Source organism: Pan troglodytes, chromosome 4, assembly GCF_028858775.2.
Source record: "Pan troglodytes isolate AG18354 chromosome 4, NHGRI_mPanTro3-v2.0_pri, whole genome shotgun sequence".
NCBI lineage: Eukaryota > Metazoa > Chordata > Mammalia > Primates > Hominidae > Pan > Pan troglodytes.
Genome location: NC_072402.2, coordinates 93,415,187 through 93,442,531, shown reverse-complemented (window position 1 = coordinate 93,442,531; position 27,345 = coordinate 93,415,187). Strand labels below are relative to the sequence as shown.

Below are 27,345 nucleotides of genomic sequence, written 5' to 3'. Positions count from 1 at the left end.
TCTAGGTGAATTATAATAAGAGACAAAAAGGAAAAGAGAAGACATATTACTATGTACGGCTGGAAAGTGACCAGAAATCATCATTATTCTATAAATTAAAGGGAGATGCAAATGTCTTCATATCTTCCATCTTTATTTTACCAGACATTTAGAGAGCATTGTGTGGGAAATCATATATTTGATTGGCCAAATGGTAGCCTGAGCAGGAAATGGGGCCAAGGGCTTTATTCCCAGCCTGTGCCCGAGGTTGCTTACAACTGATTAAGGCTCATCCTAAGTTCCAATTTGTTTCCACACCATGACTCTCTGCTGCCATGTAACAATTTCCTTTCCTTTCCTTTTCAGTACCAGGGGATCTGACACCTACAGTCCTATAAATAGTGACTGATTTACTGTAGTATCCAGTAATCCTTTGAGGGACTTTGTGTACAGACATGAATAAGTCTGTCATCCACATTCTTGGAAAGCTCAGGATATGTTGAATCAAAATACTATAATATTCATTTAAATATTGGGATACCCCAAATAACATGTTTTTTTCTTTCTATTACTAAATAAAGGAAATGGGAAACAAATATTGGAGTGAAGAGAAGGAATTGTTTTCTAAACGCAATGAGAAAATGACTTTATTCGTGACTTTGTACGATTTTCTCTTCTTCAATAGTGTTGTTAGGTGATGCTTTAGCTTATAATGACACAAAAAATAATTTGATATTTAAATAATGTATTTTTTATCCTTAAGAGAAATGTGAGGACTTGTGTTTGTAGTAATGTATAAAATACTGGCTAGGATTACATATATTACCAATGTATTTGGTAATTTGTCACCTGACATTGGTTTATGAATATTGAGGAACTTTGAACTATTGAACCTTTGAAATGTATACTTTTTAGACATAATAACTTTAATATGTACTCTTACACTGAACCTATTTAAAGCTACTTTAGTCATTTAGAGCTGCTTGAATTGTGCACTCATACCAAGTTCATATGCATTCTAAATGATTTCAACCTACGTATAATGTGGTAAGTGGCTCTGAGATCAACTAAAAATTTACCATCCTAAGTCTGAGAATAGGAATATTTTATATATTGGCTGTAAGGAAAGTACTCTCTTTTAGTTGTATGGAAAAGATATCCAATATTCAGAAATTTTACTCCAAGTTCCCAAGCTACACTTTTAAAATGTAGCTTCTGACATCTCTCACTTCTTCCTAAATATATACTGTACATGATTTCCAGAGTCAGGTATTATAAGCAATAATATTTTTACTCTTTATATATCTATGATGTATGCTACAATATTAAAACTCTTTAATATTTCTTATCTTAACATTTTTTAAGAAATAAAATTCTTATTGGGGAAAAATATCATTGACAATAAGTTTTCCTTTATGTGGGTTCAGTATTTCCAATATACTTCTTTGTCAACTATAAAATATACTTTGGAGTATTTTTTATGTTAATTCACTCATTATGTATTTATTTGTTCATTATTTACTCAAATTCTACTACTTAGAATAATTCCATTCTCATGGAATTATATCTTTCCTATGCCAAAAGGAGTAGGAACAGAAAGGTCTGGATAAAATGAATGATCACATTTGTCGCTTTCTTGTTTTTCATGGGAATAAGTGATCCTGCCCCAGGCTGATAACCGGTCTATGCATCATGCTTGTCCCCTTTGTAGTCTAATGCTCTTCTACCTGGTCATTTATTTTGGAGTGCCTCCAGGCCTTTTATCTTTATTTTCCTGTACATTATTCGTTTCTCTTTGGTCTTAGTTGGGTATTCCCAAGCAGATCATCAGACAAAGATTCAAATGAACGTATTCTGGGGGTCATCCCAGGAAACCTCAAATAAAGGCAGAGGATTGCTGACATGAAAAGTGAGGTAGAGGAAGCCCATAGCAATGTGTCATCAAGGAAGTTACTGGTGCTTAATCCTGCACACAAAACGGTAATAGGCAACTTAAAATATATACAATATGGTTTGGATCTGTGTCCCCACCCAAATCTCAGGTTGAAATGTAATCCCTAATTTGGAGATGGGGCTTCATAAGAGGCAATTGGATGATGAGGGTGGATTTCCCCCTTTGGTGCTGTTCTCATGATAGAGTTCTCACTGAGATCTGGTTGTTTAACTGTATGTAGCACCTCACCTCTCTCTGTCTGTCCCTCCTGCTCTGGCCATGTTAGACATGCTTGCTTTCTCTTCGCCTTCCATTATGATTGTAAGTTTCCTGAGGCCTCCCTAGAAGCGGAAACCACTATGCTTCCTGTACATCCTGCAGAACCATGAGCCAATTAAACTTCTTTTCTCTATAAATTACCCAGTCTCACATATTTCTCTATAGCAGTGTGAGAATGACTTAATACATGTACCTTGGAGTTTTCCCAACCAATAAGTGAGGATGGTGGGGGCCTTTCCCATCAGTGTTAGGTTGAGGTATGGCCCCAAAATGTTATCTTCTAGCATTTCTGACCTGCTGTGTGCATTGCTAAAGCAGATTTCTGACACCAAAGGAAGCCTGAAGTTAAAGAAATGCAGATGCTAGCATGTGAAAGTCAGTGCAATGAATGCTAAGGACCAAAGTGATGGGAGCAGGGCGCCACCTGTAATGGCTACATATGCCTTTTATTAACAAAACATGTATTTGCTACACATATGTTATTTTGGAAAAAGGAAAAATTAATTGCAGACAAAAATAATATAACAAAACTTAAATGTATTTGAAGGTTTTTCTTATATTACTTTCTTAAATTATCTGTGGGTTGAGATTTTTTAACCACTATTATTTATTTGAAGACATTATGGTAAATTTTGTTATATATTAACATATGTAATTGGCTAACTGATCTCTGCTAGTTGAATGACAAAAAGTAGATTTGAAGCCTTGGAGACAATTTTATGATATGTGACATAGTCTAGTCTTTTTTTTCTTTTTAATCAAGATTATTTCTCTGCTGTATCTTTATAATAAGATTTGTTGGCATTCACTCTGCCTCTAGCCTATATATTTTCAAACCACTCCCATTAATTGCTCAAACATTTCACACAATTTCATTATTCAGTATAAAGCTTATATCATATGGACCGTGTGACAATTCAGGAAATAAAAATAATGAGTTCCAAAATATATTGTATAGCCTATGGAAGCTTCTGATCATTCTAGTTGAAATTAAAAGACAAATAAGTAGGTTTTTCATCTGACCGAAAGCACAAACAGAACCAGATGATGTGTACATTGTATGAAATGACTGTTTTGACAAAATATCTAATAATGATTTAAATATAAATTTATATTACTCAAATGTCACAAAATAGAATTTCCATGTGTATTTATTTTCTCTAAGATTATTCTAATGATTTTCTTCATACGAGTCTATGCATTAAAGTATTTTGTTGCAGGCAATGGAAAATTACTTGAAAAATAATAAGATGGAAAAATGTTAGGTATTTTACAGAGTCAGAGAAAGACTGGAGAGCCAAGCTTAGTACAAAGCATTAGGCAGCTCCAGGGCAATTCATAAAAACATGTTCAGCAACCTCAATTAGCAAGCCTCCATCACAAGTAATGAATTCTTGTTTTATTTGCTTCATCAATGGATTATGTATTTCTAGATTAAAAGTTTCAGAACCATGGTCAGATTGATCTAATTCCTAATTTAAGTTGTTCACCTTTTTTTTTTTTTTTTTTTTGAGTTGGAGTCTCGCTCTGTCACCAGGTTGGAGTGCAGTGGCGTGATCTCGGCTCACTGCAAGCTCCACCTTCCGGGTTCAACAGATTGTCCTGCCTCGGCCTCCTGAGTAACTTGGACTACAGATGCGTGCCACTATGCCCGGCTAATTTTTGTACTTTTAGTAGGATGGGTTTTCGCCATGTTGGCCAGTATGGTCTCAATCTCTTGACCTTGTGATCGGCCTGCCGCGCTTTCCCAAAGTGCTGGGATTACAGGCATGAGCCACTGCTCCCGGCCTGTTCACCTCTTATCTATGTGAAGGCATTAATGTGCTAGTCAACGGGGAAGATATGCTGCCTTGAAGGAAATCAGACTAGTTTTTCAAAATATGACACAATGGACACTGGATTACACCAAAAACATGGAAGTTTTATTATACGGAAAGAGAACGTGAATTATCTTCCTGAAATATAGAACTGAGCCAATTAAATCTAAAAACTCCAACTTTTAAGTAATAGCCTTGGAGAAAAGGGACAAATTTAGAAGTAGGTTCTTTTGTGGTAACGGACTGAGGTTAAAAGGGGATCATGATAAATATCTAAACAACTGCTCAAGATGTGAGCTATCATGACTGATAGCCACTGTAATGGATTGCATCTATAATTCTGTCATGATACTGAGAATTAGAATCCTAAAGCTTTGGCTTTCTCTTCACCCAGAAAATGGTTGTTACCCCATGTATTATAAATCAGGCTCATTCTATTGAGGGAAATGTCCAGATCATGAAAATCATCTACATGGAGGCGGGAAAAAGGGTTATAGAAGCAAAGATGGAGGAAATAAATTCTGTGCTTTTGTTCCATTTTCACGCTTTTCCTTTTATTCATGTACATAATGAAACAAAATTTCTTTTAAAATTGCCAATGAAAAATAATTCAATTTAAAATTTCAAATATTCATACAAAAGTCTTCAGATAAATGTGGTAAACTGTAAAAATGGCCACAAATTATCCATGTCCTTGCACCCAGCCTCTTGCAATGTAAAGCTACAGATCCTCTTCTCAAGACTAGGGAGCTATTTCTCTAACCATTGCGACTAGGTGTAACTTCCTTGGACTAATGAGAAATTAGCCAGCATGAAACAAACAGGGGTTTGGAAAGCATCTGTACATCGAACATTTTCTTTTACTGCTCTTGGAAACTGTTAACAATATGTGAGCATCTCTTGGCTCTCCTGATGGATAATAAAAGAAACCTAGCCTATTCTTCCTCCAGTATGACTGGAGGAAGAATAATTTGGATTATGTGGTCATGGAATCTATGATGCAAAAACGCTAGAGCTAGAATTTAATTCAAGAGAAAATGAGAGGCCAGGCGTGGTGACTCACGCCTGTAATCCCAGCTCTTTGGGAGGCCAAGGCTGGTGGATCACGAGGTCAGGAGATCGAGACCATCCTGGCTAACACGGTGAAACCCCGTCTCTACTAAAAATGCAAAAAAATTAGCCGGGCGTGGTGGCACCCACCTGTAGTCCCAGCTACTCTGGAGGCTGAGACAGGAGAATGCATGAACCCGGGAGGCGGAGCTTGCAGTGAGCCGAGATTGCACCACTGCACTCCACCCTGGGCGAGAGAGTGAGACTCTGTCAAAAAAATAAAAAATAAAAATAAAGAAAGAAAAAGAAAAAACAAAAAAGAAAATGAGAAAATTATTCTCCCAACAAATAAAATAGTAACGAAAAAGGCTTCAAGGTAAAATGAGTTTAGCGTATGTATCAGCTTGCTATGGTTACCATAACAAAGTACCACAAATTGGGTGGCTAAAATAAAGGAAATGTATTGTCATGCAGTTCTGGGGGCTGGAAACCTATGAACAAGGTGTTTGCAAGGTTGCTTCCTGCAGAGAGCTGAGGAAGAATTAGTTCCCTGACTCTCCCCAGCTTCTGGTGGCTTGATAGAAATCTTGGTATTTCTTGGCTTGTAGAAGCATCATCTTGATCTCTGCCTTTATCTTCACATGGCATTCTCCTGTGTGTGTCCAAATTTTCATGTTTTTTAAGGACATTAGTCATATTGGGTTAAGGGCTATTATGACCAATATACCCCAGAATGATGTCCCCTTACTTAACTAATTACATCTGCTATAAGGCTATTTTTTTATTTTTAATTTTTAAATAAGGTCATGTTCTGAGATTCTAGGGATTAGGACTTTGTTACATGAATTTTTGGGTGGACACAAACCCATAACAGGAGATAGAACAGTTAGATTTGCTAAATGACAAACCATCCAAAAACTTTTGCTTTAAATAATATTTATTTCACCCATGATTTTGTGAGCTGGCAGTTAGAGCTGGAATCAGTTGGTGGCTTAGGTGGACTCACCGGTGCATTTGTGTTCAGCGAAGGATTAACCAAGCAACGCTGCTTCTGAAGGTCGGCACTTTGTTGGTGGAGGCGACAGGTGCAGTTAGGCTAGGTTTCTTTTATTATTCGACTTTTATTGTCTTTATCATACTTATTTCTCTCTAAAGTTACCTATAATCCTGATTTACTTAATTTTGAATCTTCTCCACTAAAATGTAAGCCCCATGGGAGGAGACCTCTTTATTGTCTTTTTATTACTAGCCTCACAAAACTTAACATACAACAGTTTCTTAATAAATATTAATTATGCACATACCTCCCTTGAATTAATAAATAACATTTATTAATTAATAAATATCAATTAATTAACAGTTTCTTAATAAATATTACTTATATATAGATACACCAGAGAGCATTTAAAACTATTTCACAATTAAAATTTTAACCTATATAAGACATTTTCCTTCAAATAAACTCTTGAAAGCAGAATTTATTTGAAATAGAGTATGACTGCTTACTTAGAAAGCCATGTAGAAATTACACATAATCTATTAGTAAGATAGAAGTATCAATGTTTGGGATTTTTTAATTTTCTCATCTCTTAGAGATAATTCTGTCTTCAACATTGAGAGTCATGAGTACAGCCTCTAGAATAATTAAAAATTCCAGTTGTTGGGATTTAAAGGGAAGGAGTCAGTAATTAACAAAATTGTTTCTAGGTAAAGGAAATTCCAGGCATAGATTAGACCTTAGCCACAGAACTGGAAAGAATAAAAATTAAGAGCAAGATTAATCCTTTGTATTCTCCATCCTCACTAAGGCTAAATGAGAGACATCCTAAGGAATGGGAAAGGGAGATAGTGGGTGACCCTAGAGAAAGGATGGTAGAAGTAAGATAGTAGACACTGGAGGATAACGTTGAAAGGAGAAGAGTTAGAATTTGCAAGCTTGACAACACCGTCTGGGGATATGTCCTAATAGCAGGAGATTTTCACTTCTATGAATACTACACATTGCCCACACAGATAACCAGTTCTTCTTGACACAGGCATCTGATTGTTGCTTGCAAGAATCCCATCAATCTTTCAAGTAAAAGTCACTTTATAAATCTGACCCTATGTCAAAATCTCCCCTTTGCAATGACTTAGGACATTTCATCATCTTGCAAAGACAAAGTGGGTCTCTGGACATCCAGAAGAGTTGCAGAATAGAAGCTGAAACTTCCAAACCTGGTCTCCAATGTCATGGACTAATAAGAGTGGATTAAGGTGGACAGATAAAAATAAACAAACATTCATCACTACATCTCTTGCATATGCATATTAACTACTTGGATAATGCTACGAAGAAGATGCTATTTCACATAGATACTGATTCTTTCAGTACAGAAGATCGGAGTTACATGCATAGGTATGGCATAACCATCCATTCTGTTTCTTCAAATTATGTAATCCTCCCTTGAAGCAGTTCTGTACAGAGACCTTAATGAAAATAATTTACCCTAATTATAGGGATTTGAGCCCCTTCAGAGATACAAGACATTATGCAGAATCATAGCTACTCTCTTTATATATTTTTCCACGTTAGCTGGAAATAAAATGCATTTTGGTTAAAAATAATCTAACCTAAAAAGTTGTAGCCATATGTTACCTTAGAAACTTTAAAGAATTACCACCCAAAATGAATTCAGTACCCTGAATCCATCATGCTTGAACTATCTCAATTTTTAAAGAAGGTATTTATGTTGAAATTGCATAGCATGATGACTATTTTAGTTGGTTTCCCAGAACAAAGGTATCACATACCTAAAACCTCCTTCTCTTGAATCCATACACACAAAAAGCAATTAAAAATCATATGTGTATGTGAGGGGAGATATGTACATTAGCTGTTAAAACTTAAGTAAATATCTGTATCTATATATAAGATGCACAGAATCAATATACATATATAAAAGTCAGTGTGTATACCACACACACTATATAATTTCATCTTATAGCTTTCACAACAGATTTAATAATTTTATTATCTATTTTGGGAGAAAACATTATAGAATCAATTGGTTTACCCTGATTTTACTTTAGTATGGTATAAAAAATAAGAATAAGTTACAGGGCATTATAGAGTAAAGGACTAATAAACGATAGAGACCAAACAACTCTACCTTCTTGAATACTACAGTCCTAATAGTAGAAATATTACTAGTAATCACCAGCATTTGATTATTTATTGTTATACTTACGCTGTACTGTATACTCTCAAGTAGAAATTTTAAAATATATGTAGGTGTTCTAATATTTACTCATTTCACACAGCTTTATTGCATATAGTCTCAGGGATATTATATTATTTTGGAAATAGTTGAGAGTATAATTGATAATTTTAGAGAGCTGCTTAAGCCAGCATGCAAATTTCAAAGCATGTTTGTAGTTCGTATAACAAGCAATATGTAAGGAGTCATTGGTACTCATATTTCCTAAAGGAACATTTGCTTAAGCCGTTGGAAATTTAGACCTAGTTAATTTCAAACCAAGTCAGATAAGCCGTCTTTCTTGCGTGTGTACATGCAAGTGTGTCTTGTAAAACATCACACTTGAAAACATTCCCTGTTGCTGTTTTAGGAAACAACAGCACGTTTTCTCATTTTTCTGTAGAAAGTTTCTTCTCTACTTCAGTTTCTGCATTTCTAATGTCTTCATCTATCTGTTTCCGCTCATATCAAAAGTAATTACAAGTAAAGTGACACACATAAACACATATATATGACATACATATACAGATACAGCTGTAAATACACATACAGATATTTTTAAGAGCATTCCTGTGGATTGTGGCGTTTGTGAAGGAAAAAATAGATCAGTATCAAATCTACGGAAGTCATATATTCTAAACCTGAATAAAGGCTTATTGTGGCAAATATTAAAAATGGTAACCAAACTGATATTTCCAGATCTTCAGCATATAGCTTAAAAATTGGTACGTATCTACCACTTACCAGGATGCACTCAGCTCAAAACAACTTAAAAAAATTCAGTCATCTCCAACTCCTTATAGCTCATAACATTTATAAAATATATTCTATCTAACGTCTACAAGAATGATTATATTCACCATCTGTATAATGGTAAATAGTAGGAAAAAGCAGTTAAGATTTATTGACCACTCCATTCCAAACAGGTAAGAGACACTATCAGGACTCATACACGCAGTGCAAACTTACTTTGCTAATGTATGTAAACAACATGTAGATCCGACAAAGTTGGTAGGCAGGTGGGGGGGTCATACATAGAGGCAAGAATAACAAGTACAAGTCTGTCTTTTATAGTATCATAACAGTATAAGCTTTAGATAATATTTCTTGCTTAAGACATTTCAGTGATTCCTCATTGTCTACTTACTTTTAAATATCTACAGGTGGCTTGTATATTTACCCTTGTAAAAATCACTTTCACCAAGACAACAGTCATATCTGAATTCAGTCAACCTATACCTGAATTAGGTATAAGAAATAGAGAATTGAGAAAGATTTTGATATAGAACAAGTTTCAGAATTAGGGTTTCTATACGTGGTCACTGTTTTGCTATGTTGCAGGAGGAAAGACAGCAGTTCAGGGCAAGATCAAGGTTCCAGGTTCTGTAAGTGGGTGCATGGTAATTCTGGGTGCCAATGCATCTCTTGCAACAGGAGGTGCATAATTTAGGGGAAAATGCATTGCTTTTAAATTTGTGCACATGTAAAATTAACATTTCTATGAGATGCCTGGTTGGAAAAGGAGGATCCTAATAGATGATATTAATTGACATATTTGTTGTGCTGTGTCCTTCTACCACTACAAGCATCACCATCATCACTACAAACACAGCAGCAGAAGTAGTAAAATTATATTTAAATATTAAGCATCTTCACAGAGTTTAAATAGAATTTAAAAATCTGGTGATGAGCAGTAGCTGCTTGCATAGCCCTTTGGCCTCTGAGTCCAGAAACTAAACTATAGTCAGGAAAGGAAATCCTGTAAGAGGATGTAGTGCAATGATAGAACAGGAAATTCCACATTCAGGCAGGTTCTGGATGGAATTTTGTCTGTTGAGAGGAGGCTGAACAAGACAGGGAGGATTACCACCATGCCTGCAGCTGGTAACTCCACAGCTGCATGCTTACCTGAGGTGGCTGGAGGGCTGTCCCTGCGAACCTGAGCAAGCATTACAGTGTTCTAGTAACTGGGTCTTTATATGACTTTGGACTGGTAGGCAAGAACTCCCAATATAAAATATGGTTCAACAAGGATTGGTGGCATGCAACTGTAGTCCTAGCTACTTGGAAGGCTGAGGCAGGAGGGCCTCTTGAGCCTAGGATTTCAAGATTAGACTGGTCAACATCGTGAGAACCTGTCTCAAAAAAAGAAACAAACAAACAAACAAACAAACAAAAAAACCCCAAAACCAAAACCAAAAACAAACAAATAAAAAACATCTGGCTGAAAAAGGGGTTTGTTGGGGGCAACCACCGGATGGAAAAGTAAGTGAGAAGATACATCTCCCACTCAGAAAAAAGTTTGCAAATGTCATTTTTCAAAATAAAAGAAAAAAATAGACAAAAACACAAATAAGAGAAATTATTTAATTAAAAATGAAATCTAAGCTGGACATGGTGGCTCATGCCTTGTAATCTCAGCACTTTGGGAGGCTAAGGAGGGCAGATCACTTGAAGTCAGGAATTTGAGACCAGCCTGGTCAACATGGTGAAACCGCATCTCTATTAAAAATACAAAAATTAGCCTGGTGTAGTGCACCTGTAATCCCAGCTAATCAGGGGACTGAGGAACAAGAATCACTTGAACCTGGGAAGCAGAGGTTGCATTGAGCCGAGATCTGCCACTGCACTCAGCCTGGGTGACAGAGGGAGACTGTCTCAAAAAAAAAGGAAGTCTAAGACATATTCATAAAGACTTCAGTTTATTGCAGGATATATAAAGAGATAATAGAATAATAACATCCATAAACAGGAACAGTAGGTCAAAAAACAAAATTGTATATTAACCAAGAAGTAGATATGAAAAAATGGTCAGAAGCACTGGAATAAATATTTTATTGAAACCAGACACTCAATATATGGGCTATATTATCTTGGTTACCATTTCCTAAAATACGATTCTCTTATACATTAGAGACTGACATTGAAGCAATAAAAAATTAAGTGCAATATTCAACAACATGTAACCAAAGGGGCAGGGGCAGGAGTCTAACTCAGGTGTCACAGATGCAGAGACTGATGTGATTTCCAAAGCTCTGTTACCTTCCCATGGCATAAAATTAATTTGCATTTACAGAACTAGAGCTTATAATTGCAGTCACCATATGTGTGTGTATGTGTGTATGTACACGCAAATACACACACACACATATATATATAAATATATAAGTATATATATTGGTTCATAAAGTCTAGAAAATGTATAAAAATACTGACAAGGGTTATCAGTCTCTAGTCTCATAATATCTATTCAAAACCTTGTTAAACATGCAATAGGAAATAGGGATCAGCTTGCACTTTTTCAACATTCAAAATGTTTCGAGCTTTTCTTTATTCCAGGCACTGAGTTCAAGTCCAGAGAAAGATGTTCTGCAAAATAGATCCAGTTTTTTGTGGGCCCACAGTCTCAGGAAGAGGAAAGATACTAATAAAGATAGAGTCATAAATGTGGTAAGTATTGTGCAAAATGTAAAAGGCAACACAATGTATCAGAACTTATTTGAATTAACTCTAGGTTTTGTGGTAGAAAATGCTCTATTTTAATGCATTTAAGGTGACATGGTAAATATGAGTTCATAGGCTGGTAGGAGGTAGAACCAAAATAACTTTGATTAATAGTGTCTCTGGAAGTTTATCAATAATGTAAGAATTTTAGAACATATCCAGCTTCCTTAGCATGAAAAGTAGAAGGTTTCTCCGAAGGGCAAGAGATAATTAAAATTGTCTCGTCAGGTTAAGTTCAGGGAAGTATTGCCAGCAGTTATAGTTCAAAAGAAACTATGAATAATACACCATCTTTTCTGAAATTGAGGGAAAAATGGTGAAGGGGCAAAAGTCAGAGTATTGTGAACAAACATGTGGATGGACTGTCTTCTGAGTAAGGTCAGCATCATGAATTTTTAAAAGAGGTTTCAACCACTAGTTATCAGTAGGAAAGAGTGTTATTATTAATGCAAAGGGGTACTGTGTTTGTTGTTTTAAACATGGGCTCTGTAAAAGTGTTGGAAGTGCAACACAGTACCTTCTACGAACAAAAACATGTAAGGCAACTGAACCTAAAGGGACTATAGCAAATCAACTTGAACAGGAAAGTGAGAGTATCAAAATAGGTCCTGTTGATACTCTTAAAAAACACTCTTGGAAGGGAAAATTATTGGTTATAGCTCAATAGTGTGATGGTGTCACAGACTGGAAAGATAAAAATGCAAGGATAAAGAAGGGAGCTATATAATTTCAGCAGTCATTATCTTTCGTTAGAAAATTGCAACGGTGGCTTTTAAATAAAAGGAAATTGGCCATTAATGAATGGCGTAAATGATTCCATGTCTAAACAAATCTTTTCCAAAGAAATCTCAGAGAGATTTTTAAGAGAACAAATATTATCTTATACAGAAATGATTTTGTGAAAAAAATGTTTTTGCCAAATATCATACATGTTATACATTCTCTTTATCAACCTTCACTCTCGTCCTTATTCAGTCTCTCCCCTCCCCATTTCATGGGCACACATGTGCATGCACATTCAAAATTCAATTTTTTATAGTAGTTTAATTACATCCTTGTAAGATTTTCTCAGTACCATCTTTTCTTAAGGAGCGTTCCTTAAAAGACTACTTCCCATTTTTAAGCAGTCACGCTATTTTTATACAATCTGTAGTTTTCAAATAGTATACATACGGCATTAAGAAATTCATGTTTTCACAAAACGAAAGTATTTGACTTGTGCTTTCTAACTTAAAGTTATCTCAAAACCAGCCTAGTAGGCAGATTAATGGCCCTGCTGAAATGCCCAGGTCTCCATCCCCAGAACCTGTGGGTATGCTAGGTTGCAGGGCAAAAGGAAATGAAGGTTGCTAATCTGCTGACCTTAAAATAAGGAGATTATCATGAATTATCCTGGTGGGTCTGATATAATCACAACAGTTCTTATAAGTGGCAAAGAGAGGCAGAAGTGTTAGATTCAGAAAAGACATGAAGCCAGAAGCATAGGTCAGAGCGATGATGCCCTGTGAGAAGCAACCTAGCCACCTTGGTTGACTTTGAAGATGAAGGAAGAGAGCCATCTAGGAATGCAGGCAGTCTCTAAACTCTAGAAGAAAGGGCTTCTCCTGTAAACCCTCTAAAAAGCAACAAAGCTCTGCCAGTACTTGGTGTCTCAGTCCATTCTAACACCTGTAACAGAATACCATAGACCAGATGGCTTATGAATAACTGAAATGTATTTCACTCAGTTCTGGGAGCTGGAAAGTCCTAGATCAAGGCAGATTTGATTTCTGGGAAGGACCCATCTTCTGGCTGTGCCTTGCATAATAAAAGGGGCTATAGGGATCTATCCCTTTAGGGCCTCTTTTATAAAGGCACTAATCCCATTCATGGAGGCTCTGACCTCATGACCTACTCGCCTCTTAAAGGCACAAACTCCTAATATCGTTACATTGTGGGTCAGGTGTTCAACTTAAGAATTTCGAGAGGACACAAATGTTTAGACCATAGCACCTGCATTTTAGCCTAGTGATATTTCTAACCTACAGAACTACAAGATAACAAATTTGTGTTGTTTTAGGCCACTACATTTGTGGTAATTTGTTCCAGCAGTAATAGGGAGCTAATGCAATTGCCTACAGTCTTCCAACATCCTCTTAATCAAAAATACTCAGACATAAGAAGAGAATCTTACTATGATATCCTCCTTGACTTTGCATTTATTACATTTACAATTAAGAATAAGCAAAAGGTAGATTCAAACATATTTAAAAATACAATGTATTTTAGACATGTATTCACAATGATGCTCTTATTAAAAGCCTGTAAGAAACGGGGTGAGGTGACTCATGCCTGTAATCCTACTATTTTGGGAGGCTGAGGCTGGCAGGTGGCTTGAGCTCAGGAGTTTGAGACCAGCCAGGGCAATATGACAAAACGTCGTCTCTACAAAAAAATACAAAAAGTAGTCGAGTGTGGTGGTGCACATCTGTAGTTCCAGCTACTCAGGAGGCTGAGGCAGGAGGATTGTTTGGGCCTGAAAGGCCAAGGATGTAGGGAGCCCTGCTTGTGCCACTGCACTCCAGCCTACGTGACAAAGTGAGACTCTGTCTCAAAAAAAAAGCCTATAAGGGTTATGACACGTGTCCTTAAATATATCAACTTTAATGATACTTTAAATTGGGTAATTTGCCTGCAACTATTTTAAATATTAGCGATTTTATATAAGCCTCCATGTATGTAACAGATGTATTGCTTAGACTGGATACTCAAAGTGTTAAAAAGTAATGGTTTAAGAAAAAGAAATCGTAAAAATAAATCCAACCTGAAATCAGTACTATGCCAATATCTCAACGATCATGTGGGAATTTTAATCTCAGTCATTATAGCAGTTTACTTTCCGTTCCAATTTTATATAAGGATATTAGAGGTCTAACATACATTTACAGTATAATGAACAACAATGTTGCTGCTGATATGATCATTGTTCAGAACCTCAGGGACCACTGTAAAGGTCTAAAATGCATTGACCCATTTGTGGTCATACCATTTTCTCTCACACTCAGGAGAATCTGCCATTTCATTTTCAGTTTTTTATTTCATCAAATATTAAATTGCACTCAATATTTAAAAATTTTAAAATGTATATTGTTTGTATATTCTTTGTGCTAGAAATTGAGAACTGGTTAAACTGAACTAAATCCCTTTTCTCAGAAGGTTTACTCTGTGTTCTTTCGTTGAAAACTAAGAGTTAACATTGTGCTTTGTTTTTTGTTGTGTGTGTGTGTGTGTTGTGAGTGTGTGTTGTTTTTCCCCTGCTAAGAATAGGGGAGTGACTGAGGAGCTGGCCAACAGAACTGAAATTAAGATCTAAATGAATTATTATACCACCACTGGAAAACATGCTATTATATTTTAAAAATCAAATAATTTCAGTAATATGAGTGTACCTTGGTGACTGTCAGCCTTTGAGAGATAGGATCTGTTAAACACAAATAAAGACACAGATAGAAATGATTCATGCTATAATGTTTATTTGCTGCCTGTAAAACCTTGTAAACTAGAAATAAAATACTTTATATTTTTTGTCACAATAACATCATTAAACATTTTGAACAGATACAGGTTAAAATCATACATTTTATTACATATGAAACAATATGGATGGGTTATGAGTTTCAAAGGTAAAACCATATCATTAAATAATTATTACGATGGGCAGTATCTTAAATGACCCCCAGTGATCCCTGTTTCCTGGAATCCATGCCTTTGTGCAGCAGCCACCTCTACAGTGTGGAATGTATGTATTTGAGTCACTTTTGGAGAATATAACACCACAGAAATGATGGGATGTCACTTCTGAAGTTAGATTATAAAAAGTTTCTGGCTTTCATCCTAGGCATTCTTATTTATATAGAGAATGCAAGAGGGAGTACTCAAAGACATAAATGGTGGTGAACACTGTTCTAGGTTTTAATAAAGAGATTAATGTTGCATTGGATAAAAGATACATTCACATCTAGACATATGTTATTGTAATTGCAATTGCTGAGAAGAAAAATAGGATGTTTAATTTTACAAAGAAAAAAGAAATGTAGGAAAGTAGAAATTATGTCAGCCTAACAAAGGTCAGGAAAAGAGACAAAAAATAAATTTTGTAAATGCAAAATGAAATTATAAAAATAATGACAAGTATATCAAGCAACACAACAAATAAAAAGTTATATATTTTAAGTCTACTATACATTGTGAGTGTGTGTGTGTGTGTGTGTATATTTAATTTGCTTTATGTCAACAATCAGATTGGCTTAAACACTTATAAAAGTAACAACTCAAAATTATATTCTACTGAACCTTATTCTACTGAATAAGGTATATTCACTTATACCTCAAAATCATAGTTTAGAAACTAAAAAAGGGTAACAGTACAAAATCTTTTATATACTAGTCTAATCCCAATTTTTTTTAAAAAAGTATAACTATAAACTTGAAAAGATAAAAAGGATTAATAAAAATAAAACTTCGGAATATATATGAAAATTCTTTTTTTTTTTTTAATTTTTTTTTATTATACTTTAAGTTTTAGGGTACATGTGCACATTGTGCAGGTTAGTTACATATGTATACATGTGTCATGCTGGTGCACTGCACCCACTAACTCGTCATCTAGCATTAGGTATATCTCCCAATGCTATCCCTCCCCCCTCCCCCCTCCCCACCACAGTCCCCAGAGTATGATATTCCCCTTCCTGTGTCCATGTGATCTCATTGTTCAATTCCCACCTATGAGTGAGAATATGCAGTGTTTGGTTTTTTGTTCTTGCGATAGTTTACTGAGAATGATGGTTTCCAATTTCATCCATGTCCCTACAAAGGATATGAACTCATCATTTTTTATGGCTGCATAGTATTCCATGGTGTATATGTGCCACATTTTCTTAATCCAGTCTATCATTGTTGGACATTTGGGTTGGTTCCAAGTCTTTGCTATTGTGAATAATGCCGCAATAAACATACGTGTGCATGTGTCTTTATAGCAGCATGATTTATAGTCCTTTGGGTATATACCCAGTAATGGGATGCCTGGGTCAAATGGTATTTCCAGTTCTAGATCCCTGAGGAATCGCCACACTGACTTCCACAATGGTTGAACTAGTTTACAGTCCCACCAACAGTGTAAAAGTGTTCCTATTTCTCCACATGCTCTCCAGCACCTGTTGTTTCCTGACTTTTTAATGATTGCCATTCTAACTGGTGTGAGATGGTATCTCATTGTGGTTTTGATTTGCATTTCTCTGAGGGCCAATGATGATGAGCATTTTTTCATGTGTTTTTTGGCTGCATAAATGTCTTCTTTTGAGAAGTGTCTGTTCATGTCCTTCGCCCACTTTTTGATGGGGTTGTTTGTTTTTTCCTTGTAAATTTGTTTGAGTTCATTGTAGATTCTGGATATTAGCCCTTTGTCAGATGAGTAGGTTGCAAAAATTTTCTCCCATTTTGTAGGTTGCCTGTTCACTCTGATGGTAGTTTCTTTTGCTGTGCAGAAGCTCTTTAGTTTAATGAGATCCCATTTGTCAATTTTGGCTTTTGTTGCCATTGCTTTTGGTATTTTAGACATGAAGTCCTTGCCCATGCCTATGTCCTGAATGGTAATGCCTAGGTTTTCTTCTAGGGTTTTTATGGTTTTAGGTCTAACGTTTAAGTCTTTAATCCATCTTGAATTGATTTTTGTATAAGGTGTAAGGAAGGGATCCAGTTTCAGCTTTCTACATATGGCTAGACAGTTTTCCCAGCACCATTTATTAAATAGGGAATCCTTTCCCCATTGCTTGTTTTTCTCAGGTCTGTCAAAGATCAGATAGTTGTAGATATGCGGCGTTATTTCTGAGGGCTCTGTTCTGTTCCATTGATCTATATCTCTGTTTTGGTACCAGTACCATGCTGTTTTGGTTACTGTAGCCTTGTAGTATAGTTTGAAGTCAGGTAGTGTGATGCCTCCAGCTTTGTTCTTTTGGCTTAGGATTGACTTGGCGATGCAGGCTCTTTTTTGGTTCCATATGAACTTTAAAGTAGTTTTTTCCAATTCTGTGAAGAAAGTCATTGTAGCTTGATGGGGATGGCATTGAATCTGTAAATTACCTTGGGCAGTATGGCCATTTTCACGATATTGATTCTTCCTACCCATGAGCATGGAACGTTCTTCCATTTGTTTGTATCCTCTTTTATTTCCTTGAGGAGTGGTTTGTAGTTCTCCTTGAAGAGGTCCTTCACATCCCTTGTAAGTTGGATTCCTAGGTATTTTATTCTCTTTGAAGCAATTGTGAATGGGAGTTCACTCATGATTTGGCTCTCTGTTTGTCTGTTGTTGGTGTATAAGAATGCTTGTGAATTTTGTACATTGATTTTGTATCCTGAGACTTTGCTGAAGTTGCTTATCAGCTTAAGGAGATTTTGGGCTGAGACAATGGGGTTTTCTAGATATACAATCATGTCGTCTGCAAACAGGGACAATTTGACTTCCTCTTTTCCTAATTGAATACCCTTTATTTCCTTCTCCTGCCTCATTGCCCTGGCCAGAACTTCCAACACTATGCTGAATAGGAGTGGTGAGAGAGGCATCCCTGTCTTGTGCCAGGTTTCAAAGGGAATGCTTCCAGTTTTTGCCCATTCAGTATGATATTGGCTGTGGGTTTGTCATAGATAGCTCTTATTATTTTGAAATACATCCCATCAATACCTAATTTATTGAGAGTTTTTAGCATGAAGGGTTGTTGAATTTTGTCAAAGGCTTTTTCTGCATCTATTGAGATAATCATGTGGTTTTTGTCTTTGTTTCTGTCTATATGCTGGATTACATTTATTGATTTGCATATATTGAACCAGCCTTGCATCCCAGGGATGGAGCCCACTTGATCGTGGTGGATAAGCTTTTTGATGTGCTGCTGGATTCAGTTTGCCAGTATTTTATTGAGGATTTTTGCATCAATGTTCATCAAGGATATTGGTCTAAAATTCTCTTTTTTTGTTGTGTCTCTGCCTGGCTTTGGTATCAGAATGATGCTGGCCTCATAAAATGAGTTAGGGAGGATTCCCTCTTTTTCTATTGATTGGAATAGTTTCAGAAGGAATGGTACCAGTTCCTCCTTGTACCTCTGGTAGAATTCGGCTGTGAATCCGTCTGGTCCTGGACTCTTTTTGGTTGGTAAGCTAATGATTATTGCCACAATTTCAGCTCCTGTTATTGGTCTATTCAGAGATTCAACTTCTTCCTGGTTTAGTCTTGGGAGAGTGTATGTGTCCAGGAATTTATCCATTTCTTCTAGATTTTCTAGTTTATTTGTGTAGAGGTGTTTGTAATATTCTCTGATGGTGGTTTGTATTTCTGTGGGATCGGTGGTGATATCACCTTTATCATTTTTTATTGCGTCTATTTGATTCTTCTCTCTTTTCTTCTTTATTAGTCTTGCTAGCGGTCTATCAATTTTGTTGATCCTTTCAAAAAACCAGCTCCTGGATTCATTAATTTTTTGAAGGGTTTTTTGTGTCTCTATTTCCTTCAGTTCTGCTCTGATTTTAGTTATTTCTTGCCTTCTGCTAGCTTTTGAATGTGTTTGCTCTTGCTTTTCTAGTTCTTTTAATTGTGATGTTAGGGTGTCAATTTTGGATCTTTCCTGCTTTCTCTTGTGGGCATTTAGTGCTATAAATTTCCCTCTACACACTGCTTTAAATGTGTCCCAGAGATTCTGGTATGTTGTGTCTTTGTTCTCGTTGGTTTCAAAGAACATCTTTATTTCTGCCTTCATTTCGTTATGTACCCAGTAGTCATTCAGGAGCAGGTTGTTCAGTTTCCACGTAGTTGAGCGGTTTTGAGTGAGATTCTTAATCCTCAGTTCTAGTTTGATTGCACTGTGGTCTGAGAGATAGTTTGTTATAATTTCTGTTCTTTTACATTTGCTGAGGAGAGCTTTACTTCCAACTATGTGGTCAATTTTGGAATAGGTGTGGTGTGGTGCTGAAAAAAATGTATATTCTGTTGATTTGGGGTGGAGAGTTCTGTAGATGTCTATTAGGTCCGCTTGGTGCAGAGCTGAGTTCAATTCCTGGGTATCCTTGTTGACTTTCTGTCTCGCTGATCTGTCTAATGTTGACAGTGGGGTGTTAAAGTCTCCCATTATTAATGTGTGGGAGTCTAAGTCTCTTTGTAGGTCACTCAGGACTTGCTTTATGAATCTCGGTGCTCCTGTATTGGGTGCATATATATTTAGGATAGTTAGCTCTTCTTGTTGAATTGATCCCTTTACCATTAAGTAATGGCCTTCTTTGTCTCTTTTGATCTTTGTTGGTTTAAAGTCTGTTTTATCAGAGACTAGGATTGCAACCTCTGCCTTTTTTTGTTTTCCATTGGCTTGGTAGATCTTCCTCCATCCTTTTATTTTGAGCCTATGTGTGTCTCTGCATGTGAGATGGGTTTCCTGAATACAGCACACTGATGGGTCTTGACTCTTTATCCAATTTGCCACCCTGTGTCTTTTAATTGGAGCATTTAGTCCATTTACATTTAAAGTTAATATTGTTATGTGTGAATTTGATCCTGTCATTATGATGTTAGCTGGTTATTTTGCTCGTTAGTTGATGCAGTTTCTTCCTAGTCTCGATGGTCTTTACATTTTGGCATGATTTTACAGCAGCTGGTACCGGTTGTTCCTTTCCATGTTTAGTGCTTCCTTCAGGAGCTCTTTTAGGGCAGGCCTGGTGGTGACAAAATCTCTCAGCATTTGCTTGTCTGTAAAGTATTTTATTTCTCCTTCACTTCTGATGCTTAGTTTGGCTGGATATGAAATTCGGGGTTGAAAATTCTTTTCTTTAAGAATGTTGAATATTGGCCCCCACTCTCTTCTGGCTTGTAGGGTTTCTGCTGAGAGATCCGTTGTTAGTCTGATGGGCTTCCCTTTGTGGGTAACCCGACCTTTCTCTCTGGCTGCCCTTAACATTTTTTCCTTCATTTCAACTTTGGTGAATCTGACAATTATGTGTCTTGGAGTTGCTCTTCTTGAGCAGTATCTTTGTGGCGTTCTCTGTATTTCCTGAATCTGAATGTTGGCCTGCCTTGCTAGATTGGGGAAGTTCTCCTGGATAATATCCTGCAGAGTGTTTTCCAACTTGGTTCCATTCTCCCCATCACTTTCAGGTACACCAATCAGACGTAGATTTGGTCTTTTCACATAGTCCCATATTTCTTGGAGGCTTTGCTCATTTCTTTTTATTCTTTTTTCTCTAAACTTCCCTTCTCGCTTCATTTCATTCGTTTCATCTTCCATTGCTGATACCCTTTCTTCCAGTTGATCGCATCGGCTCCTGAGGCTTCTACATTCTTCACGTAGTTCTCGAGCCTTGGTTTTCAGCTCCATCAGCTCCTTTAAGCACTTCTCTGTATTGGTTATTCTAGTTATACATTCTTCTAAATTTTTTTCAAAGTTTTCAACTTCTTTGCCTTTGGTTTGAATGTCCTCCCGTAGCTCAGAGTAATTTGATCGTCTGAAGCCTTCTCTCAGCTCGTCAAAGTCATTCTCCATCCAGCTTTGTTTCGTTGCTGGTGAGGAACTGCGTTCGTTTGGAGGAGGAGAGGCGCTCTGCTTTTTAGAGTTTCCAGTTTTTCTGTTCTGTTTTTTCCCCATCTTTGTGGTTTTATCTACTTTTGGTCTTTGATGATGGTGATGTACAGATGGGTTTTTGGTGTGGATGTCCTTTCTGTTTGTTAGTTTTCCTTCTAACAGAGAGGACCCTCAGCTGCAGGTCTGTTGGAATACCCTGCCGTGTGAGGTGTCAGTGTGCCCCTGCTGGGGGGTGCCTCCCAGTTAGGCTGCTTGGGGGTCAGGGGTCAGGGACCCACTTGAGGAGGCAGTCTGCCCGTTCTCAGATCTCCAGCTGCGTGCTGGGAGAACCACTGCTCTCTTCAAAGCTGTCAGACAGGGACATTTAAGTCTGCAGAGGTTACTGCTGTCTTTTTGTTTGTCTGTGCCCTGCCCCCAGAGGTGGAGCCTACAGAGGCAGGCAGGCCTCCTTGAGCTGTGGTGGGCTCCACCCAGTTCGAGCTTCCCGGCTGCTTTGTTTACCTAATCAAGCCTGAGCAATGGCGGGCGCCCCTCCCCCAGCCTCGCTGCTGCCTTGCAGTTTGATCTCAGACTGCTGTGCTAGCAATCAGCGAGACTCCGTAGGCATAGGACCCTCCGAGCCAGGTGCGGGATATAGTCTCGTGGTGCGCCGTTTTTTAAGCCCGTCGGGAAAGCGCAGTATTCGGGTGGGAGTGACCCAATTTTCCAGGTGCCGTCCGTCAGCCCTTTCTTTGACTCAGAAAGGGAACTCCCTGACCCCTTGCGCTTCCCACGTGAGGCAATGCCTCGCCCTGCTTCGGCTCGCGCACGGTGCGCGCACCCACTGACCTGCGCCCACTGTCTGGCACTCCCTAGTGAGATGAACCCGGTACCTCAGATGGAAATGCAGAGATTACCCGTCTTCTGCGTCGCTCACGCTGGGAGCTGTAGACCGGAGCTGTTCCTATTCGGCCATCTTGGCTCCTCCAAGAATTCTTATGAAGGTAACTATAGTTCTCCAATATAAGGTAACTATAGTTCTCCAATATAAGGTAACTATAGCTCTCCAATAAAAGAGATAGTAATGTGGTGTGTGTGTGTGTGTGTGTGTGTGTGTTGTATGTGTATAATGGTTAATACTGAGTATCAACTTGATTGTACTGAAGGATGCAATGTATTGTTTCTGGGTGTGTCTGTGAAGGTGTTGCCAAAGGAGATTAACGTTTGTGTCAGTGGACTGGGAGAGGCAGACCTACCCTCAATCTGAGTGGGCACCATCTAATCAGCTGCCAATGCAGCTGGAATAAAAACAGGCAGAGGAAAGTGGAAGGACCAGACTGGCTGAGTCTTCCAGGCTTCATCTTTCTCCCGTGTTGGATGCTTCCTGTCCTCAAACATCGAGCTCTGAGTTTTTCAGCTTTTGGACTCTTCAGCCTACACCAGTGGTTTTCCAGGGGCTCTCAGCCCTTCAGCCACAAACTAACAGCGGCACTCTTGGCTTCCCTACTTTTGAGGTTTTGGGACTCCGACTGGCTTTCTTGCTTCTCATCTTGCAGATGGACTACTGTGGGACTTCACTTTGTGATCATGTGAGTCAATACTCCTTAATAAACGCCCCTACATTTATATATCAATTCTATTATTTATTTCCCTGTAGAGAACCCTGATTAGTACAATGTGTAAGTGTAGAGTCTGGAGGGGAGGGGAACACTCACAATGAATCTGCAATAATGAATTTAAAAATGTCTAAGACACATTATAAGAGAAAAATATGTAAAAGAGAAAAATGAGAGAGCAAGAGAAAGAAGGAGTAGGGGATATTGGCAGAGAAAATCACAGGAAAATTTCATGACTCAAAAGAAAAACACAATAAGAGGAGATACCTTCAATTGGTAGGAAAAGAGGAGTTTTAGATTTTCTTCTCAATAGGATTCTGAATTGTGTAAATTTTATAATATGTATGCATCAATTTTACATTGCCTAACAATGAAAAAAGATTTTAAAATGGAAAACAAAGTTGCAAATTTTGTCTAATGCATCAAGGAATAGTTGTATAAAATTTTAAAAATCGCATGAGTTGAAAGACATGATTAGCAGGATTTACATTTGCACATGAACAACAGGAAATTAGAAGATGGTAGAAATTTAAAAGATGTGATGTTCACTTAGGTAAATATTCTTATCATAACAGTTTGTAAGGTTTTACCATACTTACATAATTAACTTACATGAAGAGGCAGAGGTGGAAATGAGTTTGCTCAGGTGGGCGTTTTCATCCAAAGCTGAAGACATTATTAGGCATAAACACACACACACAGCTTCTCATTTGGAGGATCGTTTCAAGTTAATTTGGTTTATGGCTATGCTTTAGAGAAATGACAATTTTCAAATAGAGATTAGATGCACTATAATAAGTCCTTTACTGTAATTTAATACTTTCTAGAAGGATTTGATTCCCCATTTGGTTCATCTGCTAGTTCTATTTATCAAGGTGTGTGCAAGATTGTTGTAAACAAGTTACAATCACCCCCTCTGAATGAACTTTCAAGGAGACATTTCGGAATATTTATAGGTACATAAATGCTGTGAAGGACACAACTTCGCATCGTCTCTTCTCTGCCACCTCACTTGGCAGATCTTATAAAAGGATCCCACGTCGATATGCCTATTAGTGGAACTGCTTATAAACTTTATGGAGTAATACTAAACATCAAACAATACAGAAATCTAAGGTTAGCATTGGACAGAACTATTCAGTACTCAATTTGAGGTAGGAAGAATATTATCAACTATTGTATTTCAAAGCATTCAGAATATTTGATGTCTAATAATAACATCCAAATGAGAAAGCACTGGGTGAGAGCACATGAATTTGTCTTCCTCTGTCACCTCTCTTCTTTGCTAGACATCTGCAGGTTTTATTTAGTCTGTGTTCCACATTATTTAAAGTGGTTTTGTTGATCTTAATGAGTGAATCTAATGTTCTGCCTTAATAAGAAATTCATTACTTATGAAATACCCATAATAGCTTTTGACAGAGTAAGAAAATAAAATTACATAATGCTGACTTGTGAATGAGCTTTAAGGTAAAGAGAAGAAAAAAGATGGAGAGATGATGTCCAGATGAAGTTATTTTAGAAATATTTTATTTGAAATACCCACAGAGAACCGAATGTAAACAAGGAAGATCGGACTTGGAAGATATACCTGCTTGGGGTTAATTTAAATCAGACATATATGTTATTATTCTCCACCTTCTTTAGTGGCTCCCAAATAACCTAATGTAACATATTGTAGGGTCATTCTGATTAAGCTAGTATTGTATACTTGGCAAAAAAAAAAAAAAACAAAACAAACAAAAACGCTACTAATTTTAAAGACTGAAAATCGGCCTATTATATATTATAAAGACATTGTGACCTTTTTAAAAAGTAAGACTTAAGGGAGAGAAAAATGAAAATTAAATGTTTCTATTCAGAATATTTTCCCACAGCTTGGGAAATCATACTTTATTCCATTTAGTTGGGAAGAGGCAAGCACTTTTTAAAATTTAACTCTTCAGATCATGTTCAACTTTAAATATGTTCTTTTATCCTGCACCCCTGGGCTCCAGGTTCTTTGACATGCAGCTCTTCTGCAAATGTCTGTCCTGAAAATGAATTATCTTCTTTTTCATTTAATTTCCCTAGAGCAATTGTTATGGGGGGAAGGAGAGGAAAAAGTCACAGGAACACTGAGTGTAGAAGAAACATAATGAGAAACCATGGCGGAGGGAAGGGAGCAGGGATGAACAGTGAGAACACATGGACACAGGAAGGGGAACATCACACACTGGGGCCTGTTGTGGGGTGTGGGGAGCGGGGAGGGATAGCATTAGGAGATATACCTAATGTTAAATGACGAGTTAATGGGTGCAGCACACCAACATGGCACATGTATACATATGTAACTAACCTGCACGTTGTGCACATGTACACTAAAACTTAAAGTATAATAAAAAAAAAGGGGTCAGAACTAAAATTAGAGACTGGGGGTGATTTCTCCCACTGCACTTTTCCAGGGTAAAACTTTGCAAATGTCTCATATGACAAAGCAAACAATTAACAGTGTATTTGACATAAGGATCCAGACATTTTACCATATATATTAGGAAAAGTGATAGGGAGAAATGTGAAAACTCCTCTTCAAGAAATATTATTTTTTGTCTGTTTACTCCACCTGGAGATAATCAAAATAATAGCGGTATCTTTACATTGTGGAGTAAAAGTGAAAGCAAGCATAGGGTTATGGTTATGCAGATAACAAAATACATAATAAAATGTACAATGTGGTAAATGTAGAGTCGACAGAAAGGGAGACTATTCAATTCTAATTTGTATCTCCATTTTTAAATTAATAAAAGAAATTATATTCTACATATAAAGGAATAAATGCAACATGAGTGACAGAATTGCAACTTGTGAGTCCAGCAGCCTCCTGTGTATTTTTTGTGAGTGGCTGTGTGTGGTGTACTCTTAAGAGTGACTGGATGTGGTTGAACAGATATGCAATGAATGGGACAACATCTGTGAATAAACCTTGTAGTTAATATATTTGTTGAACTTAGCATTCTTTGTTCACAGTTGTCCTAATTGTTCATGGATAAAATATAATCTTTCTAACCCTAAGGTAATTGGTATGGGAAATCCATAGGGCCTGAGATCTGTAACGACACTACATACTGATTTCTCCTTTTCACAGGAACAAATGAGACTGGTAAATCATGACTACTGTCAATGATCTGCTGATCCTCTACTTTCAGGGGTCTCCTTTCTGCCTAGCATCACTAACAGTTAAAATGGTTAGAGCAATGAGTTGCAAAAATAAGAATTTAAGTCTTAAGTACCAACTCTCAGGACTCTACTGAAGTCCCTTTCTAGTTCTAATGTCAAGAGGCCATTGTGGTAATTATTGACAATTTATGATATTAACATATCACTGTAACTGATACGTGATGAGTGGATGAGTTTACTAAGCAATCTTACTTGGCATGTGGGTGTAAATTTAATATACTCCCTGTAGTTAAATGAGTTGCTACTATTTTATTGTCAGTTTCACTTTGCCTCAACAATGATTGTTTTTGAACAAGGTATGCCCAGCACACTGCTGCTCTCCATATCCCTTCTGAGGGACTGAAGGATATTACCTAAAGTTCTTTGTTTTTTAAGTTTTGTATTATTTTGTTTTGCAAGGAGCATCTTTTTTTTTTGCTCTTTTTCATACTTGTGGGTTGCAAAAATACGTATCTATGTATTTTCAAAGGTGTGATGTAATTGTAAATTACATTGTAAATTGTAAATGATTATCTTCATGAATTTCAAACTGATGCCACCGTACAATAACATGGCCAAAAATTTTCTCAAACTGTGGGAATGGTCACCCCATATTCTCTCAAGGGACTTAGTTGCTGATTTGAAAATTAATCTTCTATTAGCTTTTTTTCTAGTATCACCTTGATCATAGCTCTCAGTCTCAAGAACTTTCAAAAAATTAAAAACAAACGAAAAATAAAAGACAAACAAAAATCCCTTTTCTCCCTTAGACAAAACACTGAAGGAGTGCAGAAAATGTCTGGAGATTATTAAGAACAGCTGCTGAAAGAGAAGAGTAGATTTGTGAAATCCACTTGCTTGGTCTGTATCTCTTGGTGTCCCGATTTCAATCCCAATGTAATAAAGGGTAAATAATTGTATTCTCTTCCAGAGAGGGGCCTTCAAAGATCTTAGGGATATTATAATAGGAACTATAAACTGGTGGGACAGATGATTTCTGAAAAATCATTGACAATGGACAAAGCAGTACGAAGTAGAGAATGATGGAATTAAATCACCGTCTTTGATTCAACAAATGACAGATTGATAGGTGTGGCAAAATTTTGTAAAGGATGGTCTTATAAATGGTTTGTGAGTCCATACAATGTATTAGCTAATGGTTAA

At 37.0% G+C, this 27,345-nt stretch overlaps 1 long non-coding RNA gene across 1 annotated transcript in view; it reads left to right on the top strand.

The window, feature by feature from the left end:
- LOC134810021 (uncharacterized) overlaps nt 1-27,058 on the top strand; it is a 33,156-nt gene extending 6,098 nt beyond the window's left edge. The window contains exons 2-3 of the long non-coding RNA XR_010157087.1: nt 11,637-11,747; nt 26,952-27,058. This is a non-coding gene — a long non-coding RNA (uncharacterized LOC134810021). The remainder of the gene's footprint in view (nt 1-11,636; nt 11,748-26,951) is intronic.
- The last annotated feature ends 287 nt before the right edge of the window (nt 27,059-27,345 follow it).